This window comes from Dermacentor albipictus, chromosome 3 (genome assembly GCF_038994185.2).
Source record: "Dermacentor albipictus isolate Rhodes 1998 colony chromosome 3, USDA_Dalb.pri_finalv2, whole genome shotgun sequence".
NCBI classification, from domain to species: Eukaryota; Metazoa; Arthropoda; class Arachnida; order Ixodida; family Ixodidae; genus Dermacentor; species Dermacentor albipictus.
This window is the reverse complement of record NC_091823.1, coordinates 14,423,037-14,450,629: the sequence shown is the minus strand read 5'-3', so window position 1 is coordinate 14,450,629 and position 27,593 is coordinate 14,423,037. Positions and strand designations below refer to the sequence as shown.

Below are 27,593 nucleotides of genomic sequence, written 5' to 3'. Positions count from 1 at the left end.
CTGAAACACAAGCAAGGCAATATCATCAGCAATTTTGAAGACATAGTAAAAGCAGCGGAGGAATTCTATAATGACCTGCACAGTACCCAGAATGGCCATGATACCTCCATTCGAAGAAGTAATGAGCAAGTTACAGAGGCTCCTTCTATAACTAACGATGAAGTTAGAAGGGCATTGCAAGACATGAAACGTGGTAGAGCGTCAGGAAAAAATGGAATAACAATCAATTTATTCAAAGATGGAGGAGACATCATGTTTGAAAAGCTGATGGCCTTTTATACGAAATGTCTCACGACTTCAAGGGTCCCAGTGAACTGGAAGATTGCCAAGATCATGCTAATCCACAAAAAGGGAGACGTTAAAAATTGAACAATTATAGGCCCATTAATTTGCTTCTATTATTGTATAAAATATTCACCAAGGTAAGTTCCAATAGAATAAAGGAAACACTGGAATTAAGTCAACCAAGCGAACAGGCTGGCTTCAGGAAGGAATACTCTAGAATGCATTACATCCATGTCATCAATGAGGTAATCCATAAATCCGCAGACAACAATTAGCCTCTCTATCTAGCTTTCACAGAGTACGAAAAGGCATTTGATTCAGTCGAGATACCAGCAGTCACAGAGGCATTACGTAATCAAGGCGTACAGAAGGCTTACGTAAATATCTTTGAAAGTATCTACAGAGATTCCACAGCTACCTTAATTCTCCGCAAGAAAAGTAGGAAGATGCCCATAAAGAAAGGGGTCAGAGAAGGAGACGCAATCTCTCCAATGCTATTCACCGCATGCTTGGAAGAAGTATTCGAGCTATTAAACTGGGAAGGCTTAGGAGTAAGGATCAGCGGCGCATATCTCAGCAACCTTAGATTTGCAGATGACATTGTCCTGTTAAGCAACACTGGGGACGAGTTGCAACAAATGATTGAGGACCTTAACAGCGAAAATAAGAGTTGGGTTAAAGACTAATATGCAAAAGACAAATATAATGGCCAATAGCCTGGCATGGGAAAAAGAGTTCAGGATCGCCAGTCAGCCTCTATAGTCTGTGAAGAAGTACGTTTACCTAGGTCAACTACTCACGGGGGACGCTGATCATGAGAAGGAAATTTACAGAATAAAAAGGGGTTGGAGCGCATTCGGCACACATTGTCAGATCCTGACTGGAAGCTTACCATTATCATTAAAAAGAAAGGTGTGCAATCAAAGCATTCTACCGATGCTGACATATGGGGCAGAAACTCGGAGACTGTCAAAAAGCTCGAAAAGAAGTTAAGGACCGTGCAAAGAGCGATGGAACGAAGAATGTTAGGCGTAACGTTAAGAGACAGGGAGAGAGCGGTCTAGATCAGTGAGCAAACGGGGACAGCTGATATTAAGAGCGACATTAAGAGACAAAAATGGAGCTGGGCAGGTCATGTAACGCGTATATAGGTTAAATAATCGGTGGACCATTAGGGTTACATAATGGGGGTTACATAATGGGTGCCAAGAGAAGGGAAGCGCAGTCGAGGACGGCAGAAGACTAGGTGGGGCTATGAAATTAAGAAATTCGCAGGCGCTTGTTGGAATCGGTTTCCTGGAATCAATTACCCCAGGAAAGGGGTAATTGGAGATGGCAGGGAGAGGCCTTCGTCCTGCAGTGGACATTGATGATGATGATGATGATGATGATGATGATGACGACGACGACGACGACGACGATGATGATGATGCTGATGGGATTAGAACGGCGGCGGCGGCGGACACCGTAACGACCAAGATAGGCCGCAGGAAAGTATTCTGTTCCTGTACAGGGTTCGGTCCCATGTCCGCGTCGTCCCAGCCATTGTGCTGTTAATGTTGCCATGCATCATGGTCTTTCCACTGTCTTTGTCCCAATTGAGCTATTGCCGTTCTCGGTGGCACTTATGACTCTTTTCAGAGGATCTCTACAACTACTTTTCTTTAAATTTCTACGCATAGGTACGCCTTTGGCGCCACCGCCTCTATGGTCGCCCAGTTTTCCAGTTTACCCTCTCCTTATAAGCAGCTATGGCGCATACGTACAACCAGTGATTTCGAGGCTTGGCGCGCTCAGAAGGCTATCTTCATTGCTGTTGCTCTTGACTGTATAGTCGCCGTTGTTGTTGTTGTTGTTGTTGCTGTTGTTGTTGTTGTTGTTGCTGCTGTTGTTGTTGTTGTTGTTGTTGTTGTCACAGCCGCTCGTTTTTGTTGCTGTTGTTGTGTCAGAGGCTTTATTCACGTGTAGCCTTGCGCATATAGACTTTCATTCGCTTCGCCCGAACGTCCGTTCAGCACCGTTGGAATGTTGAAGGGTCGAAAGCCAGCACTGCGTCCCCGCCAAGAGTCATCATGGCATTGTGCAGAAATGACCGGACTCTGCTCGCCTCGTCCATGAAACCATAGAATTACGAGGATGGTGATATGGGCTTGTTGGTCGGTCATCATGGAATAATATCTGGATAGCGCAGCTAAACATGAACCCAAGAAGAAACGAAAGCGAAAACAAGCGCTAACTGCATGTCCACAACGAAATTTATTTCCAGGATCGGTCATATCTTTTACTCCCCAATAAACCATGTGCACAGCGACATCAACCTTGAAGATACGTACTCGACGGCTTCAAAACAACCGAAAACCGGTGCATCAAGAATACACCAATAAAACCTAAATAATTCATTTCAAATGCAGTCAGCTTTCATCACATGCGCAAATAATCTAAGCCTCTCGCGGACAATGATAGTGACGGTTTGCTGATGCATTGGTCAGCGGGCGAGATAATTTCCTCAATTTCTACTATTAATCTTACACCAAGGAAGAGTGGTACCGAGCTCTACGCAGATCGGACCTTGTTGCACAGCTCTGGGCTGTCCATCGGGCCCGCGACGCGGCGGAGGGGCGTGGCCTCTCTGTCCCGACGTGGGAGCGGCCCGCTGCGCACTAATCGAGGGCACCGACGGACCTCAAGAAAGTCCGTCCGTCCGTCCGTCCGTCCTTCTATCTATCTATCTATCTATCTATCTATCTATCTATCTATCTATCTATCTATCTATCTATCTATCTATCTATCTATCTATCTATCTATCTATCTATCTATCTATCTATCTATCTATCTATCTATCTATCTATCTATCTATCTAATCTAATCTATCTATCTATCTATCTATCTATCTATCTATCTATCTATCTATCTATCTATCTATCTATCTATCTATCTATCTATCTATCTATCTATCTATCTATCTATCTATCTATCTATCTATCCAAGAAAAGCGTCACCTGACGCACTTTGATACGTATTTTTGTGCTCTCTTAAACGCTTATTGTTGCATCTTCCGGTTTGGCACATTTAGCATTTACTTCATGACAGTAGAATACGATAGACCATTCTTACGGCGCAGCCGACGGACTGACCTTTGTGATTCTTATCACACACCGGATTTTTGTCCTCATTGGGTTAGGTTCGATTATTATATCCCGCATAATGACTTTCTTCTATGTGTCGAGGATTGTAGTGACAAATATGGCACCATAAGGTTTTTCACAGGAAGCAGGTGTTTCAGCAGAAGGGATTTTAGAATTATTGCGTTTTTACCTGTCGTCAATTTTTGTGCAGCGGAACAACAGGCCGCATTTGTAAAAGAAAAACATTTGCACAGGGTCGTGTCTGGCTCCCGTCATTAGCAGCCTATATTTAGCAAAGTTAGATAGGCACATGTATGAGCGCCTCACGTGACTAACAGTTTTTCAGGGAGCTTTTAGATTTGTCGAAGATTTTTTACTGTTTCTAGATTGCCCTAGGAAGAGCTCTCAAGGGAAACGTGCTCATGCCTTCTGAAATTTTCGCGAGTGTTTGAGACCTCTTAACGTGATTTTTGAAGTGCCTGTCGACAATAAGCTTCGGTTTTTGGACGTTCAGTCCATCTCTACTGATAGCAAGACTTGCTGGGCTTACAGCCCACGAGCTAACAAACCTCTTCTCAAAATGCCGTTGATCCCATTCGAAGTTGTTGAAGAGGGGCACAACTAATATGCGTCTCGAAAACGCCCTTAACAAATTATGCCCACACCTAAAGAAAACTAGTTTCTAGCAGCAACCTGCGCGTCTTAAGAAAACTGGTTATCCCAACCACGTGTTGGTGTCGGTGACGGAAAGGCTTCTCAAACACGAACGTGCGAGAAAGTTCCCCCGTGAGAATGCGAATGCTATGCGGCCGCGACGAGCTGAAAACCGTCGTGATTCCGTACATAAACCGTTATCGCATAGTCTGAGAAAGATAGGAAATCGAGGTATCGTGCGGGTTGTTTTCTCAGCTCCAAATAAGCTAAGTACTATGTACAAAACCACTAACCCAATGAGGACAACAAAGCCGGTCTGTGACAAAAATCACAAAAATCAGTCCATGGGATGCGCCGTAGGGGTGGTGTATCGTATTCAGCTGTCATGCGGTAAATGCCACATATGCCAAACCGTCAGACGCATCAATGAGTGCTTGCGAGAGCACAGAAATGCGTATCAAAGTGTATCAGGTGACGCTTTTCTTGGTCTTCATTGCAAATCGTGTAGATGTCGCCCTCGTCTAAAGGAGACTGATATTATAGCCAGGGATAAGCGCTATAGTGTGTAAGATTAATCATAGAAATTGAGCAAATTTTCTCGCCCGGTGACCAATGCATCAGCGAACCGTCACTATTATTGTCCGCGAGAGAGTTAGATTATATTGTCCGCGAGAGAGTTAGATTATCTGCGCATGTGATGAAAGCTGACTGCATTTGCAAGGTATCATTTGGGTTTTCTTGGCGTATTCTTGATGTACCGGTTTTAGATTGTTTTCAAGCCATCATGTACGTATCTCCAAGGTTGATATCGCTGTGTACGTGGTTCTTGGGGAGCACAAGATACGACCGATCCCAGAAATAAATTTCGCTGTTAATAGTTGGCGCCTGTCTTCGTTTTAGTTTCTCCCTTCGTCCGTGTTTATCTGCGCTGTCCAACTACCATTCCATAGAGTTGCATACACTCTGTGCTTGAAACGAGGGCCTCCGCCGGCGGTCGTTTCCGCGCGGGTACCACCAACTTTTTCTCCGCTGTGCGCGTCTCCACTGCTGCCGGTGTGAACAACACGGCTCATTAGGTTCCTACCATTATCGGCGTCAGTGTCCTCTCGACGAGCGTCGCGGCGCCATGAAGCAAGCGAGCACTCATCCGATGGCAAAGTTAAGGCGGACGTTCCAAGCCAAGCGAGAACTTCTGTTTTATTTTTTGAAAATTCCGAGACGTCAACTCGGTTGACCGAAGATTATCTCACCAATACTGTGCAGCATTGTGGAAGCGGGCACGAGCGATAACCACAGAAAATAAGAAATATGTAATAAGCCTGTTTCCTTTGATGCAGTCAGGCCAAACAATGACGTACAAATGCATTACGCGCGTGCAGAAAGAAACTCGAAAGCTTTCAGCTGCGTTCGATCTATTCTCTTTGGGGGTCTTCAAAGGCAGCGCTATTCCGCCAGCAGTGACCAACTTTTTTTCGGGCGAGTTTCGAGAGGTGTTTGGTGCATACTTATTACCCTCATCATCAATCACTTGTACAAGAGCTTCAAAGGCACGGTTGCGCGGTCTGTGATGCTGTCCGTTTCTTCCTGGCAGACGACGAGGAGGTGGATGTGCACTTTGTCGAGGAGTGCGGCGATCTGGTAACCTGGGGTGAGTTCGATCAACTGACGCTATTGTTAGCCATTGCTCCAACAGCGCTGCACCATTTTTTCAAGGCGACGGAGGGCATTAAAACAAACCCCGTGTCTCGTTTCGGAAGACGACATCGTTAGGTGTCGCTCGCGCGACAGGGGCAGTCAACCGCGGCGCCAGACGAGGCTGAAATGGTTCTCTTCTCCTTGACAGCCGCTGCTGAGCTGTCGGTGTGCGATGGCTTTTATTTTCCTTTGTGCACACACGCTTAAGGGTTCACGTGGTCGGAGTACCTTCTTTTTCGGGTAGAAAAACTCATTTCCTGGCTCATACGTGGCTACACGCAGTGGGCAGACGACGGTGGAATGCGATTAGCTTGTACGACTCAGTCGCAGCGGCTACGTTACCTTTCTCTCCTCTTCGAGATGGGGATGAAGATATTCTCGAAGAACCATCGTGTCGTCTGCATGCAGCGCGTACTCGCCGTCAGCGCCAGCTGGAAGCGGCTGGCTGTGGCGAAGACGTTCCGGGGACCTTAAAGTTTGCGCTTGAGGCGTGAGAAAAGAATAAATGCGAGGGAGCGGTTCTCCCGTGTACCAGGTGTGCACGAGGAATCACTACACCGAAAAAGAAAAAAAAATGCAATGGACACTAATGAGCAGTGTAAGTCTATTCCCTAACTTGCCTCGCCACGGCGGCTCCACGGCTACGGCGTACTGTTGCTGAGCGCGAGGTCGCGAGTTGTTCCGCTGCAGGCCACTACAGCCTCGTTCTGGCTGCAACTGAATGTAAAAAAAACGTCCGTATATTTAGATTTAGATGCAAGCTGACTGTCACGCGGCGGTTAAGCTGAATCCGCAGGTCTGTTTTTCTCGGGGCCATCTAATAGAAAACACTAGTTACGTACTTAATGTGCGCTAGTGTAAAGGAGCAGAAACCGTCGCCAACAAGCATACGCACTGCCTGCTCGTTTCTCATTCTTCCTGCTGCCGTATACGTGCACCTTCGCACTGCATCTACACTCCAGGTCTCACTAGTCACTAATAATTCAACCAGACCAAGTTTGCTGTTAAGGAAAGATAAACAAAGTTCCACAGACTCGTCACCGATACAATATTAAACGTGTTCGAAAACGGTGTGGTCATGAGAGGTCGAAACGTATGTGTGCTTTTGAACGGATAATTTCACGCGCGGTGTACATCTCGCCCATGCTCGACTGAACACAACACAATTCCTGTGGTTGCTCCTATTATTAGTGTGTGTGCTCTTTCGCTTGCTTAACAGGTCATCTGTGTGAGGGCTCTATTATTATCAAAATTCTGTTATTAGCTTTAGATATGCGATGTTTTGTATGCATGGTGCGAATGTGTGTGTGTGTTCTGTAGGTGTCACTTCAGTATACGTACGCCATCCCTTTCATCGTGTCCGACCAAGGCAGCATGCTATGTGATCCGTCGAACAGGCAAATCTCTGCAAACTTAATTAAGGAGTCTCTGTCTCCTTCTCTGTCTCTATCCCTCCGATATTGCCCGCAGTTTGCGGGCGCCTAGCAATGCAAGGCACTACTACACACTCCATGGCATCACCGCTACGCAGCAACATAAATGCCAAAGAACTTATAGGGACGGCTCGATGTGTTTCTTGGCCAACGGTCTGTCACCATTTATTCCGGAATATATCTTACTTCAGGTTAAATTTGGTCGCACATGGCCTTCCAAGAAGCTTCGAGACATCGAATCCCTCCGGATAAAACATTACTCAATATATAGCCTGACGTCTTCATGTAACACATAGTTTGTCCCGTCGCAGTCAAGATATCGACATTTTCGCAACCTCTATGTTCTCTCAAAACTAAAAAAAAGCATATTAATTTACTCACATACCCTGAAGACCATTCGAGCATTACATAGAAGGTGGTGGAGGGGGGGAGGGGAGGAGTCACTTTCAGTACCAAACGTGCAATAAAAAAAGAACATTAGTAAGATATAGTGACCAAATTATACACAGAAAACAAAATCATGCCAGTAAGCACTGAACCCACAAATAATCCGATGTTTAGGAAAAGCCTCAACTCGTTAACAAAAACATCATGAATAATGACAGATACCCTGATAGATGTCTCTTGGAAGTTTGTTCCAATGGTACATTGCCAAACATAGTGGCGATTGACGATACAGATTAGTGCTTGCGAAAAAGGATTGCACTTTAAATGTGTCATCTAAACACTCAAAGTTACAATGAGCTGCATTGATGTGTAGATTCGCGAGACAGTGGGTTTACTAGGATAACGAGCTTGAAGATGTGATGATGACAGCGTTATTAGCCTGCGCTTTTCTAGGGAGGGCAGTTAAATTGAACCCTGGATAGCTGTAACGTTGTGGTTGATCGACCAGATCAGTTTGATGCGGGTTCCAAATAATGGACGCCCATTCTACCTTAGAAAGAACAAGCGTAGTGCGCGCTGTTTAGTAGCATGGTTGTCCAAGTATAAGTTGGGTCATTCTACGCCAACAGTCCCAACGGTGACGCTCTAGAAAAATGATCTCTCTCAAATGATTACGAAAAAAATTACACGTATTTAAGCATTACTTGAACAGTATTTCCCCGAAACATATTGTACGGAAAAAATTTTTGGCCACGTGAACGCCATTTGAATTTCACGAAATGATGGAAAACAAGGTGCAAAAAAGAAATTTGCCAAAAATATACCGTTTTTGCGCTTTATTTCTATATTTCGGGTTTTGCATTGTCTGAACATTGTCCTTTGATTATAAAACAGTTTTACTCCTTAGCACGGAGGTGAAGATGCGCAAATTATAGCATTTTTGCAAAAATTTTCCCGAAAGAATGTCAGGGGAATAAACCTGGAATTACTTACTATGCTTACTATGTTCTAAAATTTTATTTTTGCTTATGTGATGCTCACAGGCTCCAAAATAAAAGCCTCAATTTGGCAAGAACGCTATTTTGGCCTATGTTTAGAGGTTAGTAACACACTAAGGTGGTTCATAAAAAAATAAGCAGCGGAACGGATACCATTGAGAAGAAAAACAGATTTCGCCACGAAAATATTAATGAAAGTAATTTGAGTTTTCATTGCGAAAAAAAATTTAAATTTTAGCCCAGTCCTTGCATTAATTTGGTTCGTGCTTCCACTCCACCTGATAGCTTGTTGGCGGGAAATACAAACCAGGGCGGTGCACATGGTGGTCTGTGTGGTGAGGGATAAAAGCCGATGTCACCAAAAGAAGTTCGTAAGAGTTTGAATCTTGAAAGTATAGTTACTTCAGAGGAAGCTTTAGCTCGGGCCCAACTCCGACGCGGCCTATTCAAATACATGTAAAACGCAAACACGTTTATCTGAGATAACCCCTGGACCTAATGTAATGAAGTTTGTTGCATTTGAGAGAAAACGTTAAATTCTAGTGACTGTTGGATGCGGAATTTCGATTTAGAGCCTGAACTTTGTTAAAAGCATTTTCAAAAATTCGCAGGTACGAAAGAAATAGAAGCACTAAGTTTACAATTTAACTCTGCGTCAAAAACAGATATCACGGTTATGTAAACGGCATCCCTCAGGTGAATGAAAGCAGACAAATTTGATATGCCATTTTATATCTTCCGTGAATTTCTTACGTTGTGTACAGGAGTTCTGCAAAAGCTGTATTTCCATATTACTAAATTTTTTCTAGATTAATGTGTAACACATCAATTTTGTCCGCTTTAGATGTACTATTAGATGAAATTCCCAGAATTGTGATATCGTTTTTCATTGCTGAGTTACCGAGTTGAAAAGTTGATAGTTTCGTGTCCTGATTTTTTTTTATTTTTGCCAATTTTTAATGAAGAAAATGTTTGACCTAAATCGAAAATTCGAAACCAACAGTCAATATATTTTAAGCTTTTCTTTTAAATGCAACAAACCTCGCCAAATTTAGTGCAGTTGTTGCCAAGAGAAACGAATTCTCCTTTTACATGTATTTAGATAGCAGCACGCGAACTAAAGCTTCTTCTTAAGGAAGATCGACATTGCGCCCTTCCATGCTACCGGAAGTATATAGCCCTGGACGGCTTCCGGTTTTGCTCGTCGACGTGGCCCGCTAAATTTAGCGAGCAAGAAAGGCATCGACTGCGATATCGAGTAGCAGGAGCGCGTTAAAATATAAGCCGGCAGATTTTCAACGCTTTTCCTCTGTACATAACGACAATTTCACAAGTGAACGTTGCCGTAAGTTATACGAAATTTTTTTGTATTAGTTTTGAGGCGTAATGCGCATCTTTTTTTTTATCTAAAAACTTAGATAGACTTTCAGCACGGTAAAAAAACTTAAGAACGCGCTTTGTGTTCTGGCGCAGTAACCTGATAAAGGCCCGTGACCGGGCCGCATTCTCGCTGCTGTTATCGCGCGAGCGAAACCATCTATACATACGCGGCCGCCTACGCGTGAAGGGTAGAGCGCGCCACATATCAATTTCATGCTCGAGCGTGAACTGGAAGCAGCACCCGCCCCTTCCCTCTTTGAACGAAACACGTTCGGTCACCCTGAAAGCAGTGAAAATAGACCAATTGTTTGGTGAATATTTTTGATAGGGAGCTTTATTGAGCATATTTAACTAGTTCTGGGTCGTCTATACTATTCTTCCTGCTCCTTCGAGCCAGATAGACAGTAGTCGGCAATGTTTTTATTAGGACGCGAACCGCAGGGCCTTTGTGATGTCACGCCTCAGGAAACCATTTTCACAGTATATACTTTCCTGAAAGGTGTCTGAGAAAATGAAAGTGATTTGTGGCCCGCTCCATCACTTAACGCGCAGGAGGCCCCATGTGTATACTTCCAGTACCGTGGAAGTGCAGATTGTCGATCTACCTTAAGCAAGCATACCTTTAAGATTCAAATTCTTACAAACTTTCATTCCTCAACAAACAGACCACCATGTCCACCAACCAGGTTTGTGTTTTGCCTCAACATGTTGTCAGGTGAAGTGGAAGCACGAACCAAAGTAATGCAATGGTGCGACTCAAGTTCAAAAAACTTTTTCTAAATGAAAACGCAATATTACTTTGATTGAAATTTCTGTGGTGAAATCTGTTATTCTTCTCAATGATATCCACCTTTCTGCTTATTTTTTCATGGACCACCTTAGTGCGTTACTAACGTGTAAACATAGGCCAAAATAGGGTTTTTGCCAAATTCAGGCTTTTATTTTGGAGTCTGCGACCATCACATAGGTGAAAACAAAATTTTAGACGATATAACCTTTTAGTTACACTCCTATAAAAGTAATTCCAGGTTTTCTTCCCTGACCGTTTTCTGTGAAAAATTTCGCAAGAACGCCAGAATTTGCGCATTTTCACCTCCGTGTTAAGGAGTAAAAAACATGAAGGTATTGTGTGAAACTATATTATATTGAAAGAACAATGTTGAGATAATGCAAAACCCCAAATATTGAAATAATGCGCAACACGGTCGATTTTTGGCGAATTTCTTTTTCGCACCTGGTTTTCAATCATTTCGTGAAATTCAAATGGCACTCACGTGGCCAAGCATTTTTTTTTTCGTTGAAAATATTTTTCACAAATACTGCTCAAGTAATGCTTACTTACATACGCATAATTTTTTCATAATTTGTTTAGAGACATAATTTTTCTCAAGCGCCACGGTTGGTGCAGTTGGCGTGGACGAGAGAAGACGAGCGCTAACTCTCAATTAAATTTTCATTGAAACTATCAACATATATATAGGTGATTGAAAATACCGCAGCATGTGAACATGACAAGGTCTAAAGACACCAGCTAAACATATCAAGAGGCAGGGAAGCCAAAAAGCAAACAACAAAAAGACACTACTTGAGATTAACACACGTGCTGTGAAGATATTGAAATTCGCATTCTAAGAGAGACAATGATGCGTGGCTAATGCCAGTCTCTCCTAATCGTTTTATGCGAAATGCCTCGATTATTGCCCGTGTGGTTTGGCATTTGTGTCTTGAAAGAATTTTTGTGTCGTCAAACAAACGTTCACAACCGCAATTGAAACAATGCGACGCTAGATGTTAAGCATTAGGGTTGTTAAGTGATTGTTTGTGTTCCTTTAGTCTAATATTAATATGCCTGCTGCTCTACCAATGTGAGTTTTCCCGCACTTAAGTGGAATCTGAAAAACTATACCAGTGTTACAAGGCGCAAGAGGGAACACATGTCATACAGGCATTTTGCATTACGTTTAATGAAGCCGAGCGTTTTGGATCGTTGTGGTATTAAGGTGCTTGTTCCAAGATAAATCAGACAAAAAGCGAACCCCGAAATATTTAAATGTGGATACTTTTTGAACAGGGATTCCCTGAATTAGTAGCTTGGCCCCGGATTATGTGCTCTTGTGAACGTCATGGCCTTAGCTTTATAAATGTTGATTTTCATTTGCCACAGGCGACACCGAATTAGCAGATTCTGGGGTCTTACGAGCCAGAAATACGATCTGATTATGAGGAGCACGTTAGTGCGGGTCCGGGATTATTTTTGCGCGCGGGGTCTCTTAACGTGCACCTAAATATGAATACTCGCGCTTCTTTTGCTAATCTCCACAAAGGGCGGCCGCCGCGGCCTGGATCAAGCTTGCGGCCTCGAGCTCAGCAAAGCAACGCCGCAGCCGCTAAGGCCGGTCTCCGCGTGTTGCACCTGTGATTTCAAGGCATGTTGAGCTGCTTTCACGTCAGCGACAAGGTCTCGCTCTGTTCGGCCAATAGAGATAGAGGATGGCTAATGACATTCGCTACACGAAGCGCACGCGCTTGCACTTGGGCAACGGCTGCATTATCAATATGTATCTATCAACTCGGATACCAAGGGAGCGGGCACGGTTTTAAAGCCGCACGAAAGGCCCCCGCTATTACACGCTTTATTATCTGCGTGGCGCCGAGATATAGGCCGCACGCAGCATTAAATGCGAACCCCTTAAAAGCTGCTTGATTGCACAACCGCTTTATCTTTTCCTGATCGATCGACTTCCGGGAAGCCAGACGGGCTTGCCTCAAAAGTATCCGGTTCTGTCACGCGCTACACACGCTCCGTCGGTTAATGGAGCCTTCAAACAAGCGCCGAGGCGTTGGCTGTCATCTCCTTCTATTATAATTGCGGTGTAAGTAAGCAAGACTCTGTTTATGAGTAACTTGTTTCATCCGGTACATTTAGTACTTTTCGGCGTATCGAAAACCTACAGCTTCATTTGTGTAGCGCTGTTATTCTAGGGAACAATCTACACAGGTCATCGACCTCGATGTACGTAAATGTCTGCACGCGTGTCCATGTCCGCGAATATAGGCATGCACACAAGAATTCTTCGAGACATGGACTCGTGTGGCTCTGTCGATTGGAAGTGTGTGTGTGTGTGTGTGTGTGTGTGTGTGTGTGTGTGTGTGTGTGTGTGTGTGTGTGTGTGTGTGTGTGTGTGTGTGTGTGTGTGTGTGTGTGTGTGTGTGTGTGTGTGTGTGTGTGTGTGTGTGTGTGTGTGTGTGTGTGTGTGTGTGTGTGTGTGTGTGTGTGTGTGTGTGTGTGTGTGTGTGTGTGTGTGTGTGTGTGTGTGTGTGTGTGTGTGTGTGTGTGTGTGTGTGTGTGTGTGTGTGTGTGTGTGTGTGTGTGTGTGTGTGTGTGTGTGTGTGGCGGGCAGCGCTGATTTTAGCCAAGACTGTAGCTGCCGTGAAAAGAGGCTCAACTTGACGTAAAATCACGCGCGCGCGCGCTCGCGTCTGTGTGCGTGTGTGTGTGTGTGTGTGTGTGTTATGGTGCGCCTGTGTATATGTGGCGTATGGTTTTGGGGCCAGTTTGCATGGTTTATTTTCTCTATTTTGCTGCGAAGCTGTTTATGGATAGGGTTCCGTGCATTTTTCGTATCCGTCAAGGAATCAGCGTGAGAAAAAAGCTATCATCATCAGCTGTGGCTCGCACCATTGCTCGCGCGTTCGTCGTCGTCTTCTTCCCCAGCTGGCTCCGTTGCCCATGATCGTGCCAGCGTTCTCATGCCGTCCCTCCCTCTTCGAAGGCGCTGGCCCACTGCCAATCGGTGCGATGATTTCGGTCTCAAATGGTTTGCCTCAATATATCACGAAATGAAAACACGAATGTATACAACAAATGTATAACCCGAATGAACGCGAATGTAAAAAAAATAAAATAGTTGTGTGGGCGTACCTTTCGTCCCAATGACCACCGATCAAGACAATAAATGTGTTCGTACGCTTGTTTAAATTCTGTGTCACCTCTTTGTCGTGTGCTACAAGCTTCGCTGGTCATCCACCTTCACCGAGTGGAATGGCTAATGATCTCTCTTTTTTTTTTTCTAGTGGGGGCCATACATATACAAGAGCACTCCCCTCCCAGGGGCTAAGCCGTGAAATGCCTGCGCGTACACACACGCCGTGCGTGACCCTTTTATGCGGCATGTTTACACGTCCCACGTAATCCTCGAACGTGCATGGACAAACAAGGACACGTGAAACTGCCTTCTGCCGCGTCGTAAACATTTTACCGGCCACCCGCCGACGTCGGACGGTGCCCCGAATGGAAAGCCTGCGCGTCGTCGGACGACCTATATATCCCCGAACGCGGAAGGCCTTCGTGACCAGCGGATTGATGCTGCGGCTCCGCTTGACGGCTTCATTAACTGTGTACACACTCCTAACATCATTTGCTTCCCAATGTGCGTTCTTCGCTCCTGCCAATGAGGAATAAGCGCTCAGTAAACCATCATCCTGCCTTCAGACAACAAGACGTTCCATGTTCTCTTCTGTTAAACTCGCGTTGAAGGAGTCGAGGTGACGTTATTTTTTAAGTGCGTCTTTCCAAACACGAAAATTATTGCCGCGTACGAACAAGCAAGCAAGCAAGCAAGCAAGCGAGCGCAGTTTTTCTGTAACCCGCTTTCGGCGTGCCCGTTATCCCTCGCTATCACTCGGCTCTATTAGGAAGCAGGGCGCCGAAGGACTCGTCTATTGCCACAGCATTAACACGTTACCGCAGCACGCCACTTGGGAACCGTGCGATGCGCGATGTTCGAGGATATCGCTAATCGTAACGGAAATTTCGGTGCGCAAACCAATTGCGCTGCTATATAAACGCAGCACTGCCGCGCGGAATGCGTGGGCAACTGGATTAAGTAGGAGGGGGGGGGGGGCGATGCATTGGCATCGGGCCACCGTCGGGCGTACTCGGCGTACGCGAACCACTCGCCGGCGAACGAACCAACGGGTTGCGATGATAAATGCGAGCGAGCGAGCCGAGGCACGCCGCCACGGAGCAAGCGTATCAGCGCTTCTCATCCGCGAGAAGAAGAGCCATCGCTTTTGTGTGTGTGGCCGGCGAGCCAGCAAGAAGAGCGCGCGCATAGCCGGACACCCAGCAATTAGAGAGCTCACCGCGTCCTCGAGTGTGTGTTGTGTTGCTACACTTGTTCGCGCTGAGCCTCCCCCGAAAGACGGCATGGCTGCAGCGGGGAATGCGGGACTGGGTGAAACGATATGCGTAACGTAGCCCCCCGTGCAGGCCCTTAAAAGGGCTGGGAGGATAAATAAACGAATCAAATATCTTACGGGAGGGGTCCCGCTAATCTGGACGATCCCTGCGATGCCTCGTTTCGGCTTCTTGGCCGAGTTCGTTTGCATAAATGACTGGCCGCCATACTTCATCGCGGCTCTCTGCATATGCACACACGCCGTCTGTACGCAGCGTCCCAGAGAAGCAACGCAGTGGAAGGAGTTACGGTAGGGTGGGCAGCGAAGATGCTGAGCAACTCGCTTTGTTTCTTGCTTTCGGCGCTCGCAGTTGCAAACAAGCTCCGGCTGCCGCCAGGTTACCCCACGCAGACAAAAGGCACGGACCGCCGCCGTGCTTTCCTGAAGGCGTTATCGCGAACCAGCTGCACCAGCAGCTGCTGCTGCTGCAGTCGTCAGATGAGCCACATTACCATAGAGGCCCACTTGTTAGCGGGTTCTTGTAACCAAAGCGAGCATCATCAACCGGTATACGCACGCCGAACGCCGCCGCGCAGACGATCGCCGGGGGTCACGAGTGAACGCGAACTGAATTCCAGTCACGCGCCCGCGTTGCGGTGCTGTGCCGTTTTGCGGTGGACGCTGGTTCTCGCGAGCACGCATACCCAATGCGGTGGCGTGAGTCAGCGCCGGCGGACCGGCAATCCGCCTGGCATCGTCGGCGCACTTCCAGGGGCAATGTCTGCGCTAATGTTTGGCCACCTCTGTATTTCCCTTCCACGCTGAAGCCAAGTTCACAAGTGCACCGAGTGGACTCCGAAAGATAGTGCTATCGGTGCATTGCCCACGGTAGGTAGGTCATCCGCTACAGTGCATCATTAATTTTTTTTCTTCTTCGTTTCTTTCTTCTCTGGTATTCGAATGGCAAACGTACCATATCAATGCCAAAGCGACCGCAATCGAGCAAAGGAAGAGATCAGCCGTGACTCCAGTGATTCTCATGCCACTGAACTCATTTACTGCGAGAGCAGCGAGACCCTCCCGCTGAGCAGCACCATCTTCTCGAGAAAAACTTCAATGATATGCGAGCAACGCCGTCCTCGTCCCCGGCAGCACTGCCTCCTGTGGTCCCCGAAATACTTGCACGGGCGCCACCGTTCTCAGAAGGTACAGCACAGCTTCTTAGGCGCTTAGCGTTGCCGCCAACTGCACATACATTGCTGCAGTTCCATAGGTTCGATGCCCAGTAGGGTCGCGGGCACATTTTAACGCGAAAGCTATAAAGGCCCCGTGTCGCAGAGAATCCCGCGTCGGTGTCGGCGGAGTTGTCCGTGAGCGAAAAGTTTGGTATATATTTAGGTGTGTGTATATGCAACGCCTTGCCATACGACACGGGGTATATGCGGGTTATATTGCCACACCATTCTATCGCTAAAGTTGCTCATACCTTGTCTTACATTCTTGACAAAGTTACTTCCCTGAATTTTGATAACGACAGGCCACAAACAAACGACGTCATGGAACAAAACACCAACAGCGCATGCCTTTTATGTTAAATATTCTCAGGCTTAAATATTAAAAGTGCGAAACAATAACAGAAACCTGAAAATTATGTCATTTTTTTAGCGACGCCGTGCAAAACCTCCGGGATCGGCCCACGCAAGAGGCCGCGTTTCTACCAGAAAGCTCGCCTTCGTGCATAGCGTTCGCCACCAACGTTTCCTGGTAAACATTACTGTTATGTAAGCTGCAGTTGCCGGGAAGCGTGAGAAGCACTCGGGGATCTTTGAATGCTATCGCGTACCACTCTTAAAGGCGAAACTTAAGGGTCCTCAATTTATTTTCTTATTTTTTTCCTTGCCATATGGCCAAGGTGAATCTGAAGATGAGAAGGTGACGTAATGACGACGACGACTGGAAGATCATTATTAATATAATTAATTAATTAATTAATTAATTAATTAATTATTAATATCCGAAAACTAATGTGTTATAAATTTAATTAATGTATTAACGTAAATGTATCACCTTCTGTTTTCTTTTTATTTGTTTTGCTTCTGGCTCCCTTTCTTTTAATTCTGTAACATCTCACCTTAAGTAGAATATCAAGCCGGTTGCTATGCTAACCCGTTAAGTCACCATCTCTCTCCCTCTTGCGAGGGAAAAAAATGGCTTTCATCGTTTGACGTCACCTGGAAGCTGGCGTAGGAACTCCAACGGGGCTTCGCCCCATCCACCCTCCGTTTTCGCGTGTTACACACACCACGGTAGCCCATGGAGTGACACTGGTGTTGCGCTGCTAAATTCGAGGTCGCCAGTTTGATCCCGGCAGTTGTGACCGCATCTCAGTGGGAGTTAAGATACCTATAAAGAAAGGGGCCAGACAAGGAGACACAATGTCGCCAATGCTATTCACTGCGTGCTTGGAAGAAGTATTCAAGCTAATAAACTGAGAAGGCTTAGGAGTAAGGATCGACGGCGAATATCTCGGCAACCGTCGGTTTACAGATGACATTCTTCTCGCGTGTTTAGCAACACTAGAGACGATGGAACTTGCAGTGAGAAATAAAAGATGACCGGGAAAAACCTGCATCACCGCTTCTTGATTGGGCCCCACCCACCCATCGGCGGGGAAAGCAGAGTACAGCACTCGGATAATATTTAGCATATGTTATTTAGAGCGGTAGAATAAACACAACATTATAATGCGTGTATTACACCAGTTGCTTAGACAGTCGCAGATTCGTACGCCATTGGACGCACCGCCAGTACATGTGTGCCAGTGACGTATTCACAAGGTTTTAATGCGGTTTGTAACGAGAACCTACGCTGGAGTCAGTGCAGCCAAAGTCATGGTGGGCCATTCCTGATAAGGCATCGGTGCTCGTCGAGCATATTTAGCGGGGTACGGGGAGGCGCGGAGGCTTCTCTCATACAGCTGAGTCGCAGAGAGGGAAAGCACAGAGAACAGATCTCTATGACGTGAGCGTGGAAAAAGGTTTGAGAGGAAGCACTTGCCTAGTGGTGTAGGTTTATACCTCGCAAACCAACTTCTTGAATGGGAGTTGCAATTGCGCTCGTCCTTGCAAGGTGTGTAGACGTGTTAAGCTTCAAGCATCACGTTTCGCACTTCTCAGTACATAGTCTGCACCGCGAGATTAACAGCGTCGCAGTACTGAGAGTGTGATGGGGGGCCATCGCCAAGAAGCTTCGCGTTCACCGATTCCCACAGTGCTTGGGATCCGCGCACACAATGTTTTTTATTCGCAATTCTGAAGAAAGCACTAACAACTCGGCGTTCCTCTTGATAGTGTCCCCCTTAAGATTGTCCGTATTTCCGTACGCAAGTTGTGACGTCACTTCAAGGTCGCGCCACGTACGGCGCGCAGCGCCGAGAGCTTTCGTCCCGTCCGCGCCAGGAGGAGAAAACTCAGCGTCGAGCGCGCGTCTGACCGCGCACGAGCGTCACGAGCGAAGCGCTGCCGGCGCCACGAAAAGCGCGCACCGTCGCGGTCGGGACCGTGACCGGGCGCCCCCCCCCCCCTCCCGACGCCGGCGCGTGACCGTGACACCCGGCCGCCGTGGGCACGAAGCCGTCTGGCAACCGGTCGGGTGCCTAGTGGATCCCCTCAGAGTGGGGGACTAAAGCGAGGCATACCGCTCTATAGGTCGACGCGGAAACCAGGAGCAGTTCTATAAAAGCGAAAACGACGCTTCATACATTTTAAATGCCTATTGTTTTTATCCCGCGCATTATTTTGAGCACGACGATATGCTTGACGCCGCATACACTTTTGATACCCGTCAAGCACCGTTGCCAGAGGTCCCGGATTTTAATAAGTTATAATGACACCATATTGACGATGATTTACTGATTTACACTGACGAGACAAAGAGTTTTGTTCAAATCGGAGAATGGCGGAGAAGCGTATGGTAAATATACATATATTTGTCTTTTCCTTTCTGGCTACACGCCTGCCGTGCCATAAGTAAGCACTTTTCTGAGTGATTGATGGAGTTTAACGTCCTTAAGAGACCGATATAGAGACAACCGGAAGCAGAGAGAGAGAGCCCAACTAAAATAAAATGCTCGGTTCGGTACCTTGTACTGGTGCATATATGGGACAGGCACGCATGGACAGGCTAGAAGGAAACTGGGAGAAGAAAAGAGAGAGGCTGTTCTCATATACACAAGGAAGGCTGCCGCCGATGCAAGTTAACACCAGTAGGCGCATCCGTTAGCAGGTTGCGGTGTCGGCTTGTCGGTTTATCATCTTCGAATGTTAGCGCAGCGCAAATAAGACGAGGACACGAGAAGAACACGTGAGCACGCAGAAACGGCGCTGACTTCTAACAGGCTGTCTTTTACGAGGTACAACATAGCGTATTTATACCATTTGTCTAGGTTATCCAGAAAGCTTTTACTATACCAAAAAAAGTCGTCTCGCTCCCATTTACGCCTATACAGTAACGGTATCTTCAAAATGGGAACCACAGCTATGCATTTCTCGCAATCAAGAACACAAATCCATCTGGCGCCGTTGTCCCTCCGTTGCCGGAAATGTAGCTGCCGTCCCGAGAGGGAAGGCCGAAAGCAATATGAAGCCAAGCAACATTACCCGGTCACGTGAGATATTGTTTTGGGGACCCTCCTTTCAGTATCGACGGCATGCGATGTTCTGTTGTGAACGCAGGTGCAAGTAAACAAGACGCCTCCGCATTTATCTCCCGTCGGAATGAGGTCCACGCATCAGGGAATCATACACACGACCTCGTGTTCAGGTGGCAGAGAATTCGTAGCACTCTCCAAGTCAGCGCAACAGGTAGCGCCCTTCTACATACATGCGTCGCAAGCCCTCTGTTTACAAACGCGTAGCCTGGCATGCTGCCGGCGCGCCGCAGGAGGAGCGTTGTTGCGACGCACAACCGCGGTGGTGAATGATTGGTTGTACGGCGAACAATTTGTAAGTCTTGCCATGGGATAAAGATTTGTATTTTGTTGTACTCATGACCTTTGTTTATCTTGCTTTTGTTGTGCGGACGCATCACGTAATACAACCTTGCCGTAAGGTCAGCGCGCTCAAGCGTGATCTAAAAGAGCACCCCGCTGCGTATCCCCACTTCTTGTGCATAGCCATGGAACGCGCAGCAACGTTTCGGTGACAGATGCTGCACCAGTGCCATGTCAACTCCGATGTACTGGCGCGTTGCTCTTTGAGCGAAATGCACCAGTGCACTGGCAGCATTCCACTATTGTATCGTGCGTCAGGCATTAACATTAAATATAGGCGTATCGGTCCGCGTAAATGCAGCCGACAGCACAGGCGGCGGCTACGCAACAGCCAAAGAAGGAGGTTATTGTTCTGCTTCCGCTGACAGAAGCTGGTTTGCCCAGATACGCTCTTGCAACGTTAGCTCGGTCGCGGACCCAGTACCGAACACTGTGCCTTGCCACCTCTCCCCACCCCTCCCCCCCTTACTCTCCTTTACTTCCAATCTCCAAGCGCGCGGGTCCAAACAAATCGGCAGGGAATCACCCTCGCACGGCACGCACCACCACCGAGACGCGAAAATCACAGCGTGCCAGCGTTGACCCGAATATTTCTGGCCACTTGTTCGCCCCAACGACGCTACTAAGCAAGCGTCAACGCCCGGCTGTAGCTCGAAAATAGGAGCGGCGACCGCACGCGCGCACTCGCGTGAGTGGCTGTGTGCTCCGTGCAGGCAGCAGCCAAGCCGAAAAACGACAGTCGGCCCGCTGTCGACGACAAAGAAAGAAAAACAAAAAGAATAGTTCTAAGGCAGTGAAGCATTCGAGACGGGACGGGTTCTCAGCTTACGCGCCGAATTGTAAAACCGAGGGGAGTCGTCCGGCGGGGCGCCGCATCAAAATTTGTTCGGCGGCCGGGGAACTGGAGCCTACAAGAAAGAAAAAAAAAAAGAGACAGACAGAAATAAACCAAACGAATCCCAGCTTGCGCATGCAGAGCGAAAGAAACGGGATGATCGCCGAGGACGCACCTCGTAACGGCGGGGCCAGCAAAAATAAGAGGGATAAAAATGCAAGGTAAACCAAGCCGAAATGCACCTGGAGGGTTAGATGCAGAGAGAGAGAGAGAATATGGGGTGTTCCACTAAAACTGTGCTGCGGTGTGGAAGTTGTGTGATGGTGCCAGCGAACCAGAGGCGCGACTGTTACGGATGCACGGCGGTTCGCAGAACGACCATTGTGGCACCTACTTATTTTCACGACGCCGAATGCGAAAATCGGCCTCGAATATTCGGCCATCTCTTACGATCTCCTTTCTGGAGATATTAACGCTTGCTCCGAGAAAATAAATAAATGAACGGACATTGGCCGGCCCTGCCGCCACCATATATCTTCACATGCATCCCCGAATGGCCGTTCCATTTGCTATAGTTCTTTCTCTACATTCAGCTCTTATACTCCTTAGCCTTTGTAATGCTGTACTATCGTGCTTAATCAACCTTGGCCTAGTATATGCAATGTTATCTAAAGACTCGACGGATTGTTACCGCAAACCATGTGCCAGTCTTTGGTGCCAAGATGGAGTATAGAAAGATAAAAACGGGCTCATACGTGTATTTATAGATGCAGTCACCATGGCCCCACTTTCCAAAGGATATTTTAATAATGTGCTTCACGGGCGGTAGTGCTAGGTGACGCGTAGATGAAGATACGATTATCAGTGCGGGGATGGCCAAGACAACAATGTAGCGGCTTGGACACGCTTGCGCTCATACTACACTGGCTGCAGTGTTGTGCTGCGTTTGAGATCTTGCCTTATAAATATAACTTGTGCACACGATAGTTCCTCGCCCCCATAACAAAATAATTTTTTTCATCCATACATTCAACAAATCGGGACGCCGGTTTTTGAAACGTGAGCCCTTTAAGAAGCTCTGAAAATATCGGATGATGAGTGCGGTGAAGACGCGGGAGATGGGGAGGGGGGGGGGGGGGGTGTGAAGCCACCGTGCGGAAAGGTGAGGTGGAATGGGGAATCCGCTGCCGCAAGCAATGCAACGGACTCGCTCATGGACAGCACAGTGCGCAAGCCGGATGAAGAGCCTTCATCACTCGGACTTCCCACGGAGGCAACCTCTCCTATAAGTGCTATCAGGGCGTAGTGTTGCTTCACTTCGGTAACGGCATTTCGAACCTGGCCAACAGCTTTGGAAGCTCACAAGTGAGCAGTCCTTCAAGATGTCCCCTGCTCTCAAAAACATAAACGAGACGACGCGACGAAAAATGCGCACTGCGAAGTCGCAGTAATCTTACGGGACTTTGGTAAAAGAGATCGCCTGCGCAAGGGAGGCTAGGTGCTGCCTTCTAGATCCATTATTATTGGTGCATAATTTCCTACCTTTCCTCTCGCCCATTACAGCGGAATTGCGAAAGCCTAATTCTTTATTGAACTGAAATAATTTGCTTGCTTCGCTGCAACTATTTATTGTCAAGTTTCACTTCAGTTGGCAGTGAAGTTTGACAAGAAAAACGGGTTCAACAGTGAAATGAATTGCACCGAAGACTTTTAAAGAGTGAAATGCTCAGACTCCGTACACTTTGTCCATGTCTGTTGCCCAACTCATTGCTTCCGCCGATGAAAAGACTGCTGAAGAACAGCAGACGCTCCGGAGGTAGCAAGTACGACGCCATTTTGAAAAGGCCGCATGACGACGATTTTTTGGCTTATCTGATTGGCTGGCGGAGTAACACAACCACGCGTGGTCCGTGTGCCTTGGTTGACAACTGCTGTTCTTTTTTTTCAGTTGTATTCTACTGTAGTAATCTTTATTTTACACTTTCGCTTGTTTACTTGTTCTTGGCAGCAATCCATTTGACGTGGTTCCTTGTTTTCCAAGTAAGGGAGAGGTGTATCTCACAGGCGTACCTGTGAAATACACCATTGTGGCTTTACGCGTCTCTATGGCGAATGTTGGGCGTTATTCACATTTGTACTTGTAATCGTACCCCCCTCTCCTCATTTGCATAGAAATGTTATCTTGGCATGCCTCTCCCCCCCCTCGAAGAATACTCTGGGTACGCGTCTGACAACAGGGTTCAGTTCTTGCGGTGAGCGTACAGAAGGCTTGGAAAAGAGACAAGGACGAGGCCACGTCGACGGTGGTTTTGCGTTTCGTTGGCACCTACCGCACATGGAGTGATCAATTTTAAGTTTTACAGAATTTTCAAGAATACCTAATGGCAGGTAGCACATAATTCCTTTCCTTGAGCTGTATTTTTTTCAAATGGCGGACAATACTATCACGCGAAACCTAAACACATTTCCAACTAATTAACAAAAATGTACTGATTTGTTTCCTAATTATTTACCTTACGGCACATATTGCAATTGACTGGTTGTAACCGGTGAGCTTGCTAGGCGTATCCACTTAAAATGTATCTCCAGGAGGACACCAGTTTCAATATATAAACTCCCGAAATGTCGGACGAAATACATGGGCGTCCCAGTTGATTTTGCGCTTCAATGCATAAAGGTGCATTATTGTTAAAAAGTAAGTGGAACAACGGTGCATTTTTACGGCGAGTTTGATGGCGCATATCTCCGAACTAGTATCATTCTCGAAATTAATTCCAAGTGGATACGCCTTGCAACCTTACCGGTTTCAATTCGTGACTTGCAAGATGTGGCGTAAAGTAACTAATAAAGAAGTTAAGTAGTGCGTTTTTAATTAGAGACAGAAATGTTTCGATTTTTCTTTAGAGCACTGTCTGCATCCCTGAATAATCCAGCTCACATACTAGAATTATGTTATCTGCAATAGGCAATCATTAACAGTTCCGTAAAACTTTAGAATGCTGACCCTCTATTAATATGTACAGAGCTCAAAAAGAAAGCTGGCAGAACGCGAGCGTATATAGTATAATTGGCTGTTATACGTCTGTGCGAGAAATACAAACAAAAAATATGGGTCGGTTGTTCATACTTTAGCAGCGGTAGAAAGAGAAGCAGAAAATGACCCCCGGGTATAATGGAGGCGCGAGGCCAGGAGTGAAGAAAAATCGGCCCTGTCCGCCCAGAGGGGAAGCACTGCGTACAAAACGAAACGCACGCGCGACTTTAGCACGCCGCTCTTCCCTTTGTGTAAATCCCGCGCGTAGCCCTTTATACACCGGTCATCTCTTTTCACGCACGCATTCACACAGCCCCACAGGACGCGTGTGTAACTTCAAAAATTTTTTATTCGATTCTAGAACCGACGGGATTCAAGGTGCCGAAGTCCATGAGCCAAGCAAAGGAAGTAAAACGGCATATATATAGAAACATAAACGCAAGACCGAGACAGTGATGTCCCGGAACTGTTCCGAACGCCCTTCAAAGTTGAAGGCCCGGTCGCCTTATACAGCTTTGGGGAAGTCAGTCACTTTGAAGCGGATCCATTAGGCGGCCCTTTTTTTACGGCGGGCACCTCTCCTAGCTTTCTTTTTTTTTTTTGCTTCCTCTTGGCGTGTGTGCCAGCAACAGTGTTATATTCTGCGCTCTGTTCCGTCTGACCCCCCCCCCCCCCATCTCTCTCTCTCCCGCCGCGTTACCTGTCTGTGTTTTCTGCTCTGCTTGAAGCCGACCTCCTTGTGCCATGGCGTGGAGGATCGAGATGCACTTTCGTCGTCTGCATTTTGCTTGGTCAGAACGGGGGCAACACGATAGTAGTAGTAGTAGTAGTAGTACTAGGAGGAGGAGGAGGAGGAGGAGGAGTAATCTGTTATTTAGTTAATGGGCCCAGGGTCAAATTTGAGATATGAATACTGGCGTTCGGGTATGGTAACATAAAAACTAAGCAAGAAAAAGCAGCAACCAGAGAATGGAAGTAAAAACTACTAGGAGATCACCAAGAAACAAAGGAAGAACATTTGGTCGCAATACAAGGAAGAATACATTAAAATTAATATGACAATTATGAAAAGAAACTGTGAACCTTCAGCAAAAGGCACGGCAAATAAACAAAAAAGCGAAAAAGACACTTAACTAGGCCCAAGCAGGCGGTCAAAATCAGTGACGTCACGGCGAGCAGTTGCGGGAATTTCAGGGCCGTATCGTGTAACCTGTGTTTCAGACCTCCTTTCGCGGTAAATGTAGTCTTCTTGGTGTGGTAGTAGCGTAGCCTACTAATACAAGTCAACCTATGTATTTGTTTAGTGTCCTTTTAAGGGATCATGCAACCTGGAACCGAACGTCACAATAGGACTTTGTCTCTGACCATCGCGAATGACTTCCAAGTTCGACGCTGCTTGCGTTGCCTGCGAAGAAATTCGGCCTTTTCACGATTCCGGTAAATTCGGTACGCTCGCGATGCGTCTGCGATAGTATGCACCTGCCCAGATTGCCGAGCGATATATCTCGATTAAGGAAGGCGAATAATTCGCCGAACTGCTCCTGCATCCGGCTAGTTGAGAAAACCAGCACGTTCGAACATTTGTCAGCATTACATGCAGTATTACGGCACGTGCCCACACACACAAAAAAAAACATTAATTTTCTTCCCTCTTCCCCTCCCTGCCCCCCTACGCGCAGGTGAGCATACCATAGCGTATTAAGTGCGACCTTTCACTGTAAGAAGAGCGTGTATCGCTTCAAGTGCGTCTTCTTTGCTTGTTTAGTACGTTATGTTATAGTTCTATCATTTCTAAGTTTGACAGCCGTGATTTACTGTAGAACGGCACGTCCTTAGCGTTTCCGTAGTGCTGGAGGTGAATACCCTCAGAAGGCGCTACAGAGACCAACAGTGCAAGTCGTAAGTGAGGTTCGCACTGAGGAGGGCGAAGTGTTCCGTGACAACTTTAAGTAACACAGCATAGTTTGAACATAAGTGATTGCTTGCTGCTCTGGGCACACAAAGTAGTAAATATACGGGTAGTTCGCGCTTTCATTTCAGAAAGAACTTATTCACTTATTACCCTATCTCCTTTCCTTGTCGTTCGCTATAATTTTGGTCTTCTATAGGAGGAAACAGTGTTTGGAGCATTTGCATTCATGAAGTAGAAACATATATGAACGAATCTTGTAATGACCGGCTCATTATGAACGCGGGATGTGCACAGATCTCGAAACGTCGATCTTCGTGTTTTTGACAGTGGTCAGTGACGTGTTGCACTAATGAAGCAGAAGATAGCGACGTATTAGTTCCTCAGCGGAAACAACTCGTTTAACTGCAATGACAAAAATAGAAAAACGTCAGTGCATCTTGTCGGTTGTATAAACGATAAACAATGAGCACCAAGAAAATGTCCTTAGGCAAGAATACGTATTTGAATTTGTTTCGAGGAAAGGGCAATCCGCGTTACATATATATATATATATATATATATATATATATATATATATGTTTGTGTGTGTGTGTATGTGTGTGTGCGTGCGTGTGTGTGTGTGTGTGTGTGTGTGTGTGTGTGTGTGTGTGTGTGTGTGTGTGTGTGTGTGTGTGTGTGGCTGCGCGCGCGAGCGAAAGAATAAAAGGCTAAATGTAGCCACTGTGTGCATGTGAGCCGTAAGTTAAACAGAAGAGACGAGAAAACTCAAAAACTATAACGCAGTGTAAATTGCACATAGTACAAAAATATTAGAGTGGACTAAATAGACTTCGAATGACTTTTCTTTTTTTTTCTCTCTTTTTTTGCCACAGAAATACGTGTGCTCAAGCGTCTAAAAGAGTGTGCAGCGCACAGTCTGCGTAGCTTCACGTAACTGTATAAGTGCATATAACTGAACCCTCAAAGGAACACCTGACGCCGTGAAGAACGTGCACGGCGTCGTCCTCTCGGGGCATTCGCCGAAGGTCGAATTCGGTGACGAGTCTCAATCCTCGACAGGACGCCTTCAGCTTCTGACGCGGCTGTCCCTCGACCCGGTAAACCTGCGCGACGCACAAAGCCACGGAAGCGGCTGCTGCGAACTGCACCATTCCTGCCTTTCTTCTCGGAAATTCCGTGCAGTAGAAGCTGGGCAAGAATCGACATATATGCGTAAGCGCCATCCGGTAAGTTCAACTATGACGGCCTCCTGTCATGGCAGTTCCTTTATCGGACAAATTGCGAAAGACTATATAAAGCCTCTTGGAGGAAATGTACACTTTGTTCTTCCACTGCCATATATATATCACATTAGTTGTAGGGATGTTCTACGCGTTTAAAGGACTTCACTGAGCGACATCGGACCTTGCATTACTACAACCTTTCAGTATTCTAAACGTTGAATTGAAAATTTTTGTTTATATATTCTTAAAACAAAGGTGCGAAATTCCACCGCGTTAGGTTAGTGGAGAAATACGCAAGTAATTTGCGCGGTTTTAATAGCTATCCTCGAGTCAGAGCCTTGTATGTGACTGACCGGCATCCTTTTTTCATATAGCTACAAGCCGCTTATCTCGTTTACGAA

The 27,593-nt window shown here is 46.5% G+C and overlaps 1 long non-coding RNA gene across 2 annotated transcripts in view; it reads left to right on the top strand.

The window, feature by feature from the left end:
- Window positions 1-5,619: 5,619 nt before the first annotated feature.
- The window catches only part of LOC139057257 (uncharacterized), a 144,807-nt gene continuing 122,833 nt past the window's right edge, over window positions 5,620-27,593 (top strand). For both annotated transcript variants that reach the window (XR_011512659.1, XR_011512658.1), the window contains exons 1-2: window positions 5,620-5,712; window positions 26,842-27,195. This is a non-coding gene — a long non-coding RNA (uncharacterized lncRNA). The remainder of the gene's footprint in view (window positions 5,713-26,841; window positions 27,196-27,593) is intronic.